This window comes from Schistocerca serialis, chromosome 11 (genome assembly GCF_023864345.2).
Source record: "Schistocerca serialis cubense isolate TAMUIC-IGC-003099 chromosome 11, iqSchSeri2.2, whole genome shotgun sequence".
In the NCBI taxonomy this organism is placed as follows: domain Eukaryota; kingdom Metazoa; phylum Arthropoda; class Insecta; order Orthoptera; family Acrididae; genus Schistocerca; species Schistocerca serialis.
This window is the reverse complement of record NC_064648.1, coordinates 57769523-57785940: the sequence shown is the minus strand read 5'-3', so window position 1 is coordinate 57785940 and position 16418 is coordinate 57769523. Positions and strand designations below refer to the sequence as shown.

Here is a 16418-nt window from a genome sequence, read left to right as displayed (position 1 = left end):
GTGTACTGTGAATATCAGGAACCCGGCAAAACATCAAATCTCCGACATTTCTGAGGCCAGAAAAAGATTCTGCAAGAACGGGACCAATGACGACTGAAGACAGAAGTGCAACCTTAGCGCAAAATACTACAGATTTCAATGCTGGGCCATCAACAAGTGTCTCCGTGCGCACCATTCGACGAAACATCATCGATATGGACTTTTGGAGCCGAAGGCCCACTCTTGTACCCTTGATGACTGCACAACACAAAGCTTTACGCCTCGCCTGGCCCGTGAACACCGATAATGGACTGTTGAAGACTGGAAAAATGTTGCCTGGGTGGACGAGTCTCGTTTCAAATTGTATTGAGCGGATGGATGTTAACGGGTATGGCGACAACCTCATGAATCTGTGGACCCTGCGTATCAGCATGGTGTAGGGCGTGTGTAGTTGGAGTGATATAGGACTTCAGTTACGACTCTGACAGGTAACACGTACGATAGCATCCTGTCTGATCACCTGCATCCATTCATGTCCATTGTGCATTCCGATGCACGTGGGCAATTCCAGCAAGACAATGCGGCACTCCACACGTCCAGAATTGCTACAGAATGGCTCCAAGAACACTTTTATAAGTTTAAACACTTCCGCTGGCCACCAAATTCTCCAGACCTGAAAATTATTGAGTGTATCTGGGATGCTTTGTAACGTGCTCTTCAGAAGAGATCTCCCTGTCTCACTCCTTTCTCAATCACTGCTTCACTTTCATGCCCTCGACATACCTACTGTGTGGTTTCTGTAAAAGTTCTAAACAGCCCATCGCTTCCTGGATTGTACCTCTGGTGCCTACAGAATTTCAAAGATAGTGTTCCAGTCAACATTGTCAAAAGCTTTCTCTACGTCTACAAATGATATAAACGTACATTTTCCTTTCAGTAACCTATCTTCTAAGGTAGGTCGAAGGGTAAGTATTGCCTCGCGTGTTCCTACATTTCTTTAGTATCTCAACTAATCTCAATGCGGTCTTTTTTGTTTCTACCAGTTTTGGCATCCTTCTATAAAGAAGTCGTGTTAGTATTTTGCAACCATGACATATTAAACTAATAGTTCTATACTATTCACACCTATTAGCAAGAGCTTTGTTGGCATTGGAATAATACATTTTTTTTAGACGTGTGAGGGTATTGCGCCTGTCTCAATAAAACTTGCACACTACATGGATAGGTCTCCTAAGGCCGTCAGTAGGTCTGACGGAATGTCGTCTACTGCTGGAGCCTTGTTTCGGCTTAGGACTTTCAGTGCTCCGTCAAATTCTTTTCGCAATATCATAACTTCCATTTCACCTTTATTTACGTCCTCTTACCTTTACACAAAATTGCCTGCAAGTTCATCCCGCCTGTGTATACACTCTATATACCCCTTCCACCTTTCAGCTTTCCCTTCTTTCCTTAGGACTGGTTTTCCATCTGAGCTCTTGATATTCATACCACTGCTTCTCTTTTCTTCAAAGGCCTCTTTAATTTTCTTGTAGACAGTATCTCTCTTTCCCCTAATGATATGTGCTTATGAATCCTTAGTTTTCTCCTCTAGCCGTTCCTGCTAAGCCATTTTGCACTTCCTTTCAATCTTATCTTTTAGACGTTTGTATTTCCTTTCGCCACCTTCATTTGCTGCATTTTTGTATTTTCTCCTTTCATTAATTAATTACTATTTCGCCTCTCAAAACTACCTATTCGCCTTCCATTGTATTCCTTTCCCCTCTTCCACTCAATCGTTCCCTAAAGCTCCCTCTAAAACTCCGAACAGCCTTTGGTTCTTTAAACTTATCCAGGTCCCATATCGTTAATTTTCTATCTTTTTTCAATTTCTTTAGTTTTAATTAGAGTTCATGATCAATAGGCCCATATTGTGGTCACAGTCCACATCTGCCCCCGGAAATATCTTACAATTAAAAATCCAGTTGTGAAATATCTGTCTCAGCATCACAATTGAGTCTGAAACCTTCCAGTGTCTCAGGTCTCTTCCACACATACAGCTTTCTTCCATAAATCTTAAACCAAGTGTTAGCGATGATTAAATTATGTTCTGTGCAAAATGCTAGATGGTGGTTTCCTCTTTCCACCATCCTATTATTTTTCCTTCTCTTCCTTTCGCTTCTATCGAATTTCAGTCCTTCATCACAGTTAAATTTTCATCGCCCTGAACTATTTGAATAATTTATTTTGTCTGATGGTACATTTCTTCAATCTCTTCATCACTTACGGAGCTAGTTGGAATATAAGCTAGCACTATCATGGCAGTTGTGAGCTTTGTGTCTTTTTTGGCTACAATAATATGTTCACTATGCAGTTCATAGTAGCTTACCAGCATTCTTATTTTTCATTCATTATTAAAGGCATTGCTGCACCACCCCTATTTGATTTTGTATTTATAGCTCTGTATTCGCCTGACCAGACGTCCTGTTCCTCTTGCCACCAAACTCCACTAATGCCCACTAAATCTACCGTCAACTGACCCATTTCCATGGCTAAATTTTATAATCTACATACAAAATTAAAAGGATCCAATATTCCACACTCCGATCTGTACAATGCCAGTTTTGGTTCTCTTGGTGACAACGTCCTCCTGTGTAGTCCTGGTGTTCCGAATGAGGAGACTAATTTACCTCCAAAATATTGTACTAAAGATAATGCTGTCATCATCTAACCATACAGGAGAGCTGAATGTGCTCGGGAAATATTATGTTTGTAGTGTTCTCTTGCTTCAGCCGTTTGCAGTACCAGCATAGCAAGGCCATTTTGGTTCATGTTATAAGGCCAGGGTAGTCACTCATGCTGGCTGTTGCCCCTGCAATCACTGAAAAAGCTGCTGTCTCTCTTCAGGAACCACATGTTTGCCAGACCTCTCAACAGTTACCCCTTCAATGTGGTTGCGCCTACAGTACATCTATCTTTATCGCTGATGCACGCAAACCAACCAACAAGGGCAAAATCTATCGTTCATGGGGAGGTCGGGGTCACCAACGTCTTACACTATTTTTAATGCGAGCACTACCTTCCTTGTCTCCCACTGTTACGGTTCCCTCTAGGTTCTTATACATACTGCATACTACTCATCGTTCTCCATAGCTTTCTTCTCTTTTTCTCAGAATTTCGAACATCTTGCACCATTTTGCATTGCTGAACGCCTTTTTCAGGTCAACATATTCTACGAACGTGTCTTGTTTTTTTTTTTTTTTTTTTTCGTTCTTGCTTCCATTATCAAACACGACGTCAAAACTGCCTGTCTCGTGCCTTTACCTCTCATAAAGCCCAACTGATAATCATCTAACAGATCTTCAGTTTTCTTTTCCATTCTTCTCTATACTATTCTCGTCAGCAACTTGGAGACATGATGTGTTACGGGGACTGTGCGGTAATTCTCGCACTTGTCGGGTCTTACTATCTTCTTAATTGTGTGGCAGATGTTTTTCCGAAAGTCTGATGGTATTTCGCCAGTCTCATATATTGTACACGCCAACGTGAATAGTCGTTATGTTCCTACTTCCCTTAATTTTTCTATTTCTGATAGTAATAGCAAATTACTTGTTCAGGATTCACAAGTTGGGGAGATATATATGGAATTACCTGGAGACACGGAAAGATAACAGCTGGGTTACGTCATGGTGAGACAGAAACTCCTAAAGTAGATATAGCAGTGCATGGCGTACCCAGGAGGAGACGCAGATTCAGTTCAAAATTTAATAACGAGGAAGAGTAGACTGAAGTGGACAAACGACGATGTATGTTTTAAGTTTTTTGATGCTGCAGATACTGTGATAATGAATATTACAGTAACTAGTTCAACTAAAGAGAAATGTACATCCGTCAGAAATTGGACAGACACTTATTGGCACAAGGAAGGAAACTAGGAATAAACAAGTTTACTGTTACCAATTTTTTTATTTCCACAATGCGTTTCCATGGTTGGAACCTCAGTGGTAAGGCGTGTATTAATATGGCATGAGTGTGTTGTGTTAAGACTGTGGGGTAATCAGTGGCGGCATCTCCATTGGTCACAGGCTCCTTTCTCTGTCGTAATCACATACACACCGTCGCATCTAGTTACTAGACGACATCTTTGCGTACAAAGTGTGGTAGTGTGTATTTAATGTGCATATAGACGTGAGAGCAATATTGATGCATTTTAAGCAGCAAGATAGTTATGCAGTAGTGCTAATATGGAACCAACTATTACAAATTTAGAAATGCGCTGAGCCTGTCGAACTTTCGTCGAAAACGGGTGCTGCTTAACCTAATAATTTCTGTCAGTACCGCCAACACGCAAGCTCTATGCAGAGAGTTTAAATGTTGGAATATTTACTTCGAAGCTACACTGTGCTGGCAAAGGGTGAGAACTCTTACATAAAATACAAATTAATTATGCTCGAATTTTCGTAGAGCTCTTGCATATTACGATAAGCACGCAAGGTGTGTGCACTTTAATAAGTAATACTGACGATTATGTGCTGCAGTGTTTAATTTGAAGCTTCATTTTGCTTGAGAAACGTGAGGAATTTCAGATATAACACCATAAATAATAAATAATTTCTATTAAAAAATTTTATTTTCGGGTTATCGACCCTGTCTTCGTCTCTGAAGATGTCACATGTCTCTGTGACTGTATCTGGTTATCTCATGAGTGTGTACATATATATATATGTCGGTCTGCAGTTCAAGTGATATGTCATGATAAAACACTTTCTTCCCTTCTCAAATATACGGGATGTAAGGTCTTCCTTCCAAAAACCAGACACCTTCTTCCTAACATTCTTTCCGTTCGTCTTTTCAGTATTTTGCGTGAGTCACATCCTTTATTGCAAGAAGGTGTTATTTAATTTTTGATTAAAGGGAAACTTTTAGAGAACTTAGCACCATATTTCTGATTTCTAAATATTGCAATCTTTGTCAGAAGTTGTTTTGTATATAACCTCTAGTAGACCTGATTTACTTGTAATAAAAGTGATAATAGTGATTGATTACATTATGCTTAAGATGTGCTATATTTCTTCATCTTTAACCGGTGCTTGAGAACAATTTAGAAGTAAAAATTCACTCCTGGAAATGGAAAAAAGAACACATTGACACCGGTGTGTCAGACCCACCATACTTGCTCCGGACACTGCGAGAGGGCTGTACAAGCAATGATCACACGCACGGCACAGCGGACACACCAGGAACCGCGGTGTTGGCCGTCGAATGGCGCTAGCTGCGCAGCATTTGTGCACCGCCGCCGTCAGTGTCAGCCAGTTTGCCGTGGCATACGGAGCTCCATCACAGTCTTTAACACTGATAGCATGCCGCGACAGCGTGGACGTGAACCGTATGTGCAGTTGACGGACTTTGAGCGAGGGCGTATAGAGGGCATGCGGGAGGCCGGGTGGACGTACCGCCGAATTGCTCAACACGTGGGGCGTGAGGTCTCCACAGTACATCGATGTTGTCGCCAGTGGTCGGCGGAAGGTGCACGTGCCCGTCGACCTGGGACCGGACTGCAGCGACGCACGGATGCACGCCAAGACCGTAGGATCCTACGCAGTGCCGTAGGGGACCGCACCGCCACTTCCCAGCAAATTAGGGACACTGTTGCTCCTGGGGTATCGGCGAGGACCATTCGCAACCGTCTCCATGAAGTTGGCCTACGGTCCCGCACACCGTTAGGCCGTCTTCCGCTCACGCCCCAACATCGTGCAGCCCGCCTCCAGTGGTGTCGCGACAGGCGTGAATGGAGGGACGAATGGAGACGTGTCGTCTTCAGCGATGAGAGTCGCTTCTGCCTTGGTGCCAATGATGATCGTATGCGTGTTTGGCGCCGTGCAGGTGAGCGCCACAATCAGGACTGCATACGACCGAGGCACACAGGGCCAACACCCGGCATCATGGTGTGGGGAGCGATCTCCTACACTGGCCGTACACCACTGGTGATCGTCGAGGGGACACTGAATAGTGCACGGTACATCCAAACCGTCATCGAACCCATCGTTCTACCATTCCTAGACCGGCAAGGGAACTTGCTGTTCCAACAGGACAATGCACGTCCGCATGTATCCCGTGCCACCCAACGTGCTCTAGAAGGTGTAAGTCAACTACCCTGGCCAGCAAGATCTCCGGATCTGTCCCCCATTGAGCATGTTTGGGACTGGATGAAGCGTCGTCTCACGCGGTCTGCACGTCCAGCACGAACGCTGGTCCAACTGAGGCGCCAGGTGGAAATGGCATGGCAAGCCGTTCCACAGGACTACATCCAGCATCTCTACGATCGTCTCCATGGGAGAATAGCAGCCTGCATTGCTGCGAAAGGTGGATATACACTGTACTAGTGCCGACATTGTGCATGCTCTGTTGCCTGTGTCTATGTGCCTGTGGTTCTGTCAGTGTGATCATGTGATGTATCTGACCCCAGGAATGTGTCAATAAAGTTTCCCCTTCCTGGGACAATGAATTCACGGTGTTCTTATTTCAATTTCCAGGAGTGTGTTTAATTTAAGGGTGTACTGAGGCTTACGTCAAAAATAGGCGAGCTAATTACATTCAGACTGTCTGTTTCTTCGTATGCTTGAGCGCTCAGCGATGTATTTTAGCTAACACGTATTTTTTGCAGTTATAAGCCTGGTTAGGTTAGTTTTACAATACCGACCTCATTTTGGTCTAGTCTCTAAAAGTCAACTGTTTTGTAATTATTCTAGAACAGAAATAACATTATAGACAATCATGTTTTAGGCTCTCATTTGATAGCTATGTGTGTATGTGGAAAATAACGGTATGATACTTGATGTGAACATGGGAACGATTTCAGTTGTAGACGTACTTTTGCAGACAGTTTGGACTTGGAAAGAGTATTTTGATACTCGACAACTGTCATAGTTGCAGAAAATGCTCAGCTCTTATTTGAAATTGTTTAGGCATGGAAATTGCGTTGGGGTGCTTACTTAACAGTTCACAATCATAGATAGTCCCTAATATCCTGACTGTGTGTGATGTGGAAATTAAAATTACAACATTCGACATAAACATTGAAATTTTTTGCACTGCATACGTATTTTTGCAGACATTTAGGAATCTTGTGGCATTTGACAAGCACCATAGATGAGGATAATAATGAATTTGATGCCCTTTTGTGTCATATACCACATGTGTAGCATAGATAGAACCTTGAAATTTTTACCAATTCCGACATCTCCTGGTGACAGTAAATTACTCATGGCACAAAGATCAAACAATTAACGTTTTAACTAATGGTGTCACCTGTTGGTGACAGTAAGCAACTGTGACATGAAACAGCAGGTGCTTTTATTTTGCGTTTTGAGGGTTTTCAGAATGTCATTTAAAGCAAAACTCATATTCGATAACTATGCATTACTAATTGGTTAATTACATTTTGTAATTTTTGATTCTTAATTATTTTTAGAGTGTATGTTAAATACTCTTTCCAGTATTCCAAAATGTGTGATATATAGCTTGGAATGAAATTTAGTGATGTAACTCGTGAACCAATCCCTAAACTGGTTTTTTTAAGTCAGCAATTCCAATGTAGTTTCTCATGTTACACAGTTCAGATACTTTGACATATTTTTTGATAAGTATTTGGAAAACTTTTGGCCATATAGACACAGATTATAATTGGCTCTTCCATTTTAATAATGACTAAAATACTATGATAGAAGGAGAGGAGATGTAGGTCTGTGATCTGTTTTTTGATGAATAATTGATGTCATTTGGATGCTTTTGAGCACAGGTGATATGAGGCTAAGTTGTAATTGACTCGTATAGGAGAAGAAAAGAGAGAGAGTTATGTTGTTTTTTATAAATAATTGAAATAATTGGGACGCTTTTGAGCATACCCCAGAGCTGGATAACTGGCTCTTTAATTTTAATGGTATCAATGCTAGGCTATGATCAATGGTGAAGGGAGAGAGGTAGTTACATTATTCAGCGTGTGTGTGCACCATTTTCTATAAATAATATACATCTTTGAATGTGGAACCATTTTTACATGCCATTTTAATATATTGTGTTTGAAATACAGAGTTTGTATGAGTACATAACTATCTTTGACTTTCAAGTTGAGGTTATGTAATATTTTCTGCCTATCTGGCACATCATTTTAATGCTATGGTCTAATTGATAGGATACAAGGCTGAGGACTAAGGGAAGGAGTTTTAGTTATTCCTCAGCACAGTTGGATAAATTCCACGACCTTGTATTTTTTCAGTGGTTATTCATTATAATTCTGTGCTATGAATGGCTGCTGATAAGGAGCAGAGAGGGAGGGGGAGAGGGTTTTTGATTTCTATTAACACCATTGGCTTAGTTACATGAACTTCAATTATTGATTGGTGCTTTAATTTCTCATACTGGACAATGACTGGTTGGAGACAATAATTACTGCACTGTGATTGGTTGGAGACGGGGGAGGGGAGAGGGTGTTTAATTTCCCACTTACACAGTTATCCTATTGCCTCCATCTTGGAATCATGATTGATTGTTTATTTTCAGTATTGCCCTATGATTGGTTGCTGATAAAAGGGGGAGAAAGGGAGAGGACTGGCTTCCCACTGATCGGGATGATGGTATCACTGATGACATCAGTAAGCCATTGACTTTGGTCACATGTTGTTAACGAAATATGCCAGACTGTCCCAATGTAACATGCCAAAATGTCGCAATGTAAAGAAAGTGTTGTGGAATTAGCATAGCATTACTACTCATAGTATTTTAGGTTCACAGCCGTAATGAAGGTTAGCCTGTTCACAGAGTGTGACGATGCTAACGATATAGGAAGGTGACTCAACTTCTAAGAACGAGATGAGCCCAGTTAACATAGGAACACAATATAGCAACCATGGACTACTGAGGTTTGTAACTAACATCCACTCCAAAGAAAATGGGATGTATAAAGTCACCCAGTAGTATTTTACATAATTGGTAATGTTGACTTGTACTGTTGTAAATAGTCACAGTCCTACAGATAAGTCAAATCCGCATTCTTGTCGGCATCTTCTAGGAATTGAGTGTTGCGTGCTGGCCACAATTTGTTCCCTAACTGTTCTGACGTGCTTACGCACAATATTTTTCATAGGAAAGTTCGCAAGGACATGGAATTTGTAAACCTAGCAATAACACTGGAAAATATTTCAGTAATTATTGTTCCATACCATTTTAGCGAATGTAAATATGTTTATTAAACATCTCAAGTTATAGAAATCGACCTATGAACCATCCCTACTCTTCTTTTAGTAGTCCTCCAAATCACCTTTCAGTTTACTCGCGCATTTGCCAAGATGGTGGTGGAACACTTGCTCTATGCAAAGTATCACCATCACCTCTGAGGCAAAGACCCCTCAAATTAATGTAGCAACAAAGATTAACAGCCTTAATAACTCGTGGTTTGGCCGCCAGGCTAGCCGAAGTCTGTGCACAGCTGGTGTGTATGGCCCTCTTTTGCCGCTTAAGCCGGTCAGCACTCTGCTGAAGCCTTGCCTATCTCCATGCCCCATTCGACCCACTATGGTGACCTCCCATCTTCCTATGACCAAATCGACTTCTGCAGCATCTGTTTCAGAACTATGCTCCGAACATCAGACTTTCTGATTAGTGGTCCATCACACTGCACTTTCACTTAAACACACTAACTCCTTGCCAGCCTCCTTGAGTATGCTACCAGATCTTAAAATCGACATGATCCGATGTTTTGGCTCTCCTACTATCCGCCAGGAAAGACGCTGTTGTTGCTGAGTCACCCTGAAAACTGACGCCAAGGTTAGTAACTATTGCCCTATGTAGGCATCATACCATATACGACGCCCCTGCGTCTGGGCTTGTGACGTCGTCCCTGGTAGAAGACTGGTGCCAACGATGTGCTGCAGTCGGAGACTATCCTCGGACCACCAAGGAGCATGTGGTTAAATTTAACGAGACCCTGATAGTCGCTGATATGTCTGATTTCTAGAATAGTGTTTATAGGAGAGAAATTTCTCCTTGTTTGGCAGACAACTTGTTTAATAGAGACAAGGGTTTTCCTCTTAGAAGGGCGTTCTTTCTGGCATCGAGGGTAGCACCTTGCCTAGCGCCTACGTAAGTAACAGACGGAACTGAGCAGGTAGATACAAAGAGTCATGGTTATGGCCAGACAGATGCACTCTGATCCAGTGGCTGTCTGCAAGTAGTTACTACTGTGGCCAAAAGCTGCCAACATCTTATTGACTGTAGAGGGATCAAGAAAAATGTAGACACTGTTTGGCAGTCATTATTAACGGAACAAAGTGACATACCGTTAAAATTCTTCCACATGGGGAAAGTCGTTTTGTGTGTTCAAAGTGACTCCAGCAGCAGCCAAACATCGCCGATGCCGTTGAACTGTTGGCCGAACTACGGCTGTCAGTGCCCATAAAGGGTACCTCGGTGGTTTCTTGTAGCACGTTCAGTGTAGCTGACTTGGTGTTGATAAACTTTGTTTTTCAAGGTCCTCTATAAGTGGAAGTCAAGAGGTGTGAGGTCTGGAGACCGTGGTGGGTAGTCAGCAGCTCCTCTTCGACCTCTGCATCGTCCAGGAAGATTTTCATCAAAGTAGAATCCTACATCTCTGTGGTAGTGAGACGAGCGCCATCTTGTTGTGGGTAAAATCTTTCATTTCCAAACATGTCGCGGATTATAGGTAAAACGGATGTTTGCAGCATATGGAGATCCACCAGTTACGGTAACTTCGAAGAAGAATGGGTCAATCAGACAATATGATGAGAGACTACACCACACAGTAGATTTACATGTTTGTCCAAGTGAACATGAGGATTTTCAGGAGCCCAGCACACGCAGCTGTGGCGGTTTACAGTACCATCCAGCTCAATTTACAGCTCGTCAGGTTACATAACCATCCCTGCAAACCGGTCATCCTCGCGGATCATGCCTTCAAACCACTCTCGCTACACAATCCTTCGATCCTGGTCGTCCCCATTCATAGCGTGCAGCGATCTTGGAAGTACACTTTCCACTTTGCAGCCTTCAGAATTGGTCGTACGCTTGATCAGCTTACGCCTCTTCCATGTACGCCCTGCTTCACAGGTTTCTGAGGTGATCTAGTAGTGTGTTGCATCACAGCAGCGCTGGAGACTGGACTTGTGGATGTTGTTGGTCGACGAGACCTTTCCTGAACAGTACCGTCAGCTTCAAATTTATCCCGAATACGATATACTGTTGTATGTGTTTGTGGCTGAGACCTAAACCTCCAGATTTCAGACACTCTGATCGATACCAAACGTTGTATGTCTACAGAGTATCAACCAGAACTCCGTACTGTGTGCTGTCGTCCAGTAGAACGGGCGTAAACGTTAGTTAAAAGTGACACCAGAACTACCAGAGCACAGGAAAGCATAACTGTGAGTGACTAATGTGTGTATCTTTTGTGGGGAAGTTGGTAGAGCGTTAGATCCTCGTACCAAGGTTCCTGGATTCATACCCAAAAGATGACAACAATTATTTTTTATTGCATTCTGCTTCAAAGTGTTATACGGGACTATTAATAGTTCCACACGTGTGATGAAATTGTTTCTTTACCCTCATGTTCCGATTATTTATGTTTCTTCTGTGAAACTACAAATGCACGAGCTGCTTCATCACGAGTGGTGTCGCTTCCGTCGCACATGTCCGACGGAACATCACATCACATCATATCACAAATGTGCTCTACAGGTTTCCTACTTTCAGTCAAAAAAGTCCTTTTACATTTCAGGAAAATGGTCTCCCACACAACAATTTCAAGCTTAAACAGTAAAGAAAATTGTCATCAGTGGGGTTTGAATGCAGGACCTCACCCTCTACGCACTCACCGGCGCGAGATCTACAAAGCAATTATTCACAGATGCGCTTTTTCTGTCCTCCGACGTCCTTGTGTCAATTTTAATTACCGTTCACGCATGTTCTGCTCGAGGACAGCACGTAGTATGAAGTACATCTATATCGAAGTGCTGGTTGATACGCCATCGACATACAACGTTTGGTACCGATGTGGCTGTCACCTGGAGGTTTGGGTGTGTCTTTTACGTCATCGCCGTTGTACTTTGTAGCCGCACTCCGTCGATCTGCTGTCGTCGGCTTCTCTCAAGTAAGATGTTGATGTTGTTATCTACTGTATATGCCGAACTTTTCGTTATACCACGTGTCAGATTGACAGCCACAAACATCTTAACTGTAACGGCGACTAAATTTCAGGTTTTAATAATAAAAATTAATGTTGACATTTTGCACAGTCGATCACACTTCATTTGTTACTGCGTTACTGGATACAAGATAGTTAATAACGTCTTTGGATGTCAGTTATCATTTTAACTTCCTATTTCCGCCGTTACTACTTACCGTCACTGCTTTTCATTCTGTGTTATTTCTGTCCGATTCGAGATGAAATATAAAACAGCTTTTAAGTCACAATTTACGCTTCGTCATATTCTAGAATCGACCCTTCCGTCATCCAGAGATACAATTTGCAGCTTGGCTATGATTATCATCGCTACTGAGGGAATCACTTCAGTTTTTTATTAACAACATTTACATTAATTAAATGATCATGATGAATGCGTTTTGTGTGCAGGGAAAAGGAGGTTTGATCCTAGAACTGCTCTCAGCAATTACGGCAACTGAAATGTCCCTGCTTTTTATAGTTCGTCACTCAAACGAATTACAGCAAAGACTATGGTCCATTACTACACTTCGATACAGTCATTCAAACTTTGTTCGCTTTTACTTTCTCAAAGCTAAGGGTCAAATTCCGTTCTTACATTCAGTTTAACGTCCTTTCGTATAGTCAACAGATCCTATTATCGTTTATTCGGCATGTAATAGAATTTAATACTGAGCGCTACTTTTTCTCACGCACACAATTCCTCAGATACTTTTCGTTCGTGACGTTATGGCAAAAGTCTGTCCCGTATAAATTAACTATAGCCAATTTTCTTGCAGTTTATCAAACGTGCCCTGATCCCTTCCGTTGTGCATCACACGGATATGCCATATATCGCACCGCACGCCGCAGCTACGTAGACTTATTCAGAGCGCAGATAAGAAGACAAAAGAAGGGGCGATCACTTGCTGTCAGCTGCAGCGGGACATTAAGCGGAGTCAGCGGCGACGAGCGAAAATGTGTACGGGATTCGAACCCAGGATCTCCTGCCTACTAGGCAGGTGCGGTAACCACTGCGCCATCCGGGAGACAGCGTTATCGCACCTGCACGGGCTGTCTCCGTTCGCCTCACGGCCCACCCACACTCCCCCCGAGCGCCACCTATCGGCAGTCCCTCCCAGTCCACTACAGTCCCGTTCGTTAGTCGGGGAGGTCTGACGTATTTGTGCATCAGCACTGCAGAAGTTGGATCCATTGCCCAGCTAGGCTTCTCATATGAATGCGTAGTGTGTGTTCTTTCGGACACGTTCTAAAGAACAAACACCACGCATTCATGTCTTACTTCATTCATGGCTGCACTGTCATTTGCTGGATAACGAGCGACAAGACCTGTTGAGAAAACAATGGCTCACGCTACCACGCACAAGTGCATAGACCACAGATACCATAGACTGTGCATGATGTCATTTTACTGATACCAAATTGTCAGTCACGTGACTCGGGGCACGAAGCCGAGCAAGTCATTAAGCATTTATGGTGCACAATTTATCATATTTTTGTTACAGATCAAATGCTGTGCTTTTTACTAGGTGCAGAAGTGAAGACCTTCACAAATGCTCAGGTTAGATAGTTGTTTAATATCCTACAGATTATGTAAAGTGACGAAAATCTCAGTTATGCAAGTTAAGCAAAATTCAGAAAACATACGTGCTTATTTTGCATAACTACATCTACATCTACATATATAATCCTTTAGCCACCAAGCGGTGTGTGGCGGAGGGCACAATTCGCGCCAAAGTCATATTTTCCCCCCTCTGTACCACTCGCGGATCGCGCGAGGGTAAAACGACTGTCAGAACGCCTCAGTACGAGCTCTAATTTCCCTTATCTTTGAATGGTGATCATTGCGCCATTTGAAAGTAGGTGGTAACAATATATGCTCTACATAATTTAGTGAGCAGCTCCTTCCGTTTAGCGCGTCGTCTATCTGCAAGTGTGTCCCACTTCAAACTTTCTGTGAGATTTGTAACACTCTCGCGATGGCTAAATGTACCAGTCACAAATCTTGCCGCTCTTCTTTGGACCTTCTCAGTCTCTTGAATCCGATCCAACTGGTAAGCGTCCCATACAGACGAACAATACTCTAAGACTGGACGAACTAACGTATTGTAAGCAATTTCCTTTGTTGAAGGACTGCATCGATTCAGGATTTTACCAATAAACCGCAGTGTAGAGTTCGCCTTGCCCGTTACTTGTGTAATACCTCACATTATGCACTTCAAAGAATTTCCTTTCTTACAAACGCTTACTAAACCATTTCACACATATTGTTGCAGGATCGTTATAAAACTAATGCTGCGCTCTAAATTTTTATTTTGTCTTCTGTTGAAGCTGCAAACTACAACAATTCACAGTGAAAAAAAAAAACAAGTACTCACTAAAGAACAGTCATTCTGTCGCTTGTTAGAAGAATTGTCAATATGTTTCAACTTGATCACATTTAAAAATGCTAACGACTGCTTTATTGTCAGACATTTCGGAGAAGCTATGTTTACTGGACTACTACATGTGTGAGAGTAGTATTACAGTTCAATCAACTGTCCAAATCAATGCTTGATCTCACCTATAAATCGGAGAAACTGTAACTGTCAGCCCCAATTCACACAGCGCGTAATGAAAGGAACTCGGCTTTTTGCCCCGAGTCACGTGAGTTAGATGTTGGTTTCAAGCGTTAACACGGAAGAGGTAGGAACATGCGTTGTCAATGTTACGTATGGCCTATGCAAAAGTGCAACGATATGTCATTTTCTTCCAAAGATATTAACTATTACAGAGTGTCTACATTACTCTGGAACCCTCTGTATAAGATAATACGTAGTTAAAAGATATTATGAAAACAGAACTGAGCTATTGTGACTATTGAGACTTTCATTAATTATTGAGAATTTTATTTTCTTATTAAAATGAATGACGGTGCGAATGGAGAGTAAGATTACAGTCATTTATTATCTTGCTTTCCATTCGTTCCGTCATTCATATTAATAAACATGTTATGTCTATTAACTGAGTACACTTTAGCATGAGAACAGTGTACTGAGTAGGTGAGTCATAATCACGAGAAAGCCAACATTTTATGATAATTCTGTTATTTAACGTGGGACTTATTTTCATAAATGTGAATTTTCTAAATTTGACCGATTAGGAAATCGTTCATTAAAGCTATTAAATTATGACTGATGAAAGGTACCAGACCTGGGATTGTGCTGATTAATAATAATATCGGGATGGCTAATGATGTATATCAGCCAGTAAGAGGACAGTACGTTCACCCATAATGCATGGACTAAAGAGTTGCTTCGTGAAGTCTAAAGAGTGCAGTTTGGAGCTTAGCCATCAGCATATGCAGATGCGGATCTATGGAGCTCTGAATAAATGTGATAACTCTGCAGAATAATGATTAAAGTTCGACCGTGGAGTGGCGCAAAGTGGATGCGAACGTGTGAGAAAAACGAACACGTGAAATTCCGGTTTTAATTTGTAAACTGTGACTTTTGAACAACCAAAATCGGCGTTGCAGGATATACAAGCCGTAACCACAAGTTGAACGTTAGTAGCGGTCAAATTGTGTAGTATGTGAGCAATCTCTCTGTCACAGATAATCCGTTTTGTTATTCTTTTTCGCATTAGATTTAGTGCGATGCCATAAGCTGGGATTACATGCGAATGTTGAAAATAGAAGTGAAGAGCAGTATGGGCTTGACGGTGTTTGCATATCAAACAATTCCAGATACACCGAATTTTTCACACATAAACTACCGTTCAATTAATCGCTCAGATAACTTGATACGGGAGAACATATATTGCACCCATTGGATTTGTATAAAGCTACTGGTTCTACTACAGCTTTTTCCAGTAGAGGAACATCATTCGTTTTCAACAGGTAAGGCCTGTGGACCAGATTGCAGAAGAAGAAATTTACCACAGGATGAATGGACGCTTTCCGTACGACAACCAAACGTAACCGCGCCGTTATTGCATACAAAACATATTGTTCCTCAATGTGGCCAGACCTGGTGTTTGAGGGCAGTCACTGGTGGTGGTTTTCTGTTATGTCCAGTTCCAAGTGGCAGTGTCTGTGGTGGGCGTCGCACGTGCCGTGTAGACCTGAGGTGCTTGAGAGTATATGGGAAGACAGTCTCCAACGTTTGCATCAGTTTTCAGTGGGACTCAGCTGCAGCATCGACTGTCCTGAGAAGGAGGACGAGTGGATCACCAAAATATCTAGTCACGT

General features: G+C 42.2%; 1 protein-coding gene across 1 annotated transcript in view; it reads left to right on the top strand.

Annotated features, from left to right (window-relative positions):
- Positions 1 to 16418, top strand: part of LOC126426850 (neprilysin-2-like) — a 285437-nt gene that overhangs the window by 162161 nt on the left and 106858 nt on the right. The window lies entirely within an intron of this gene.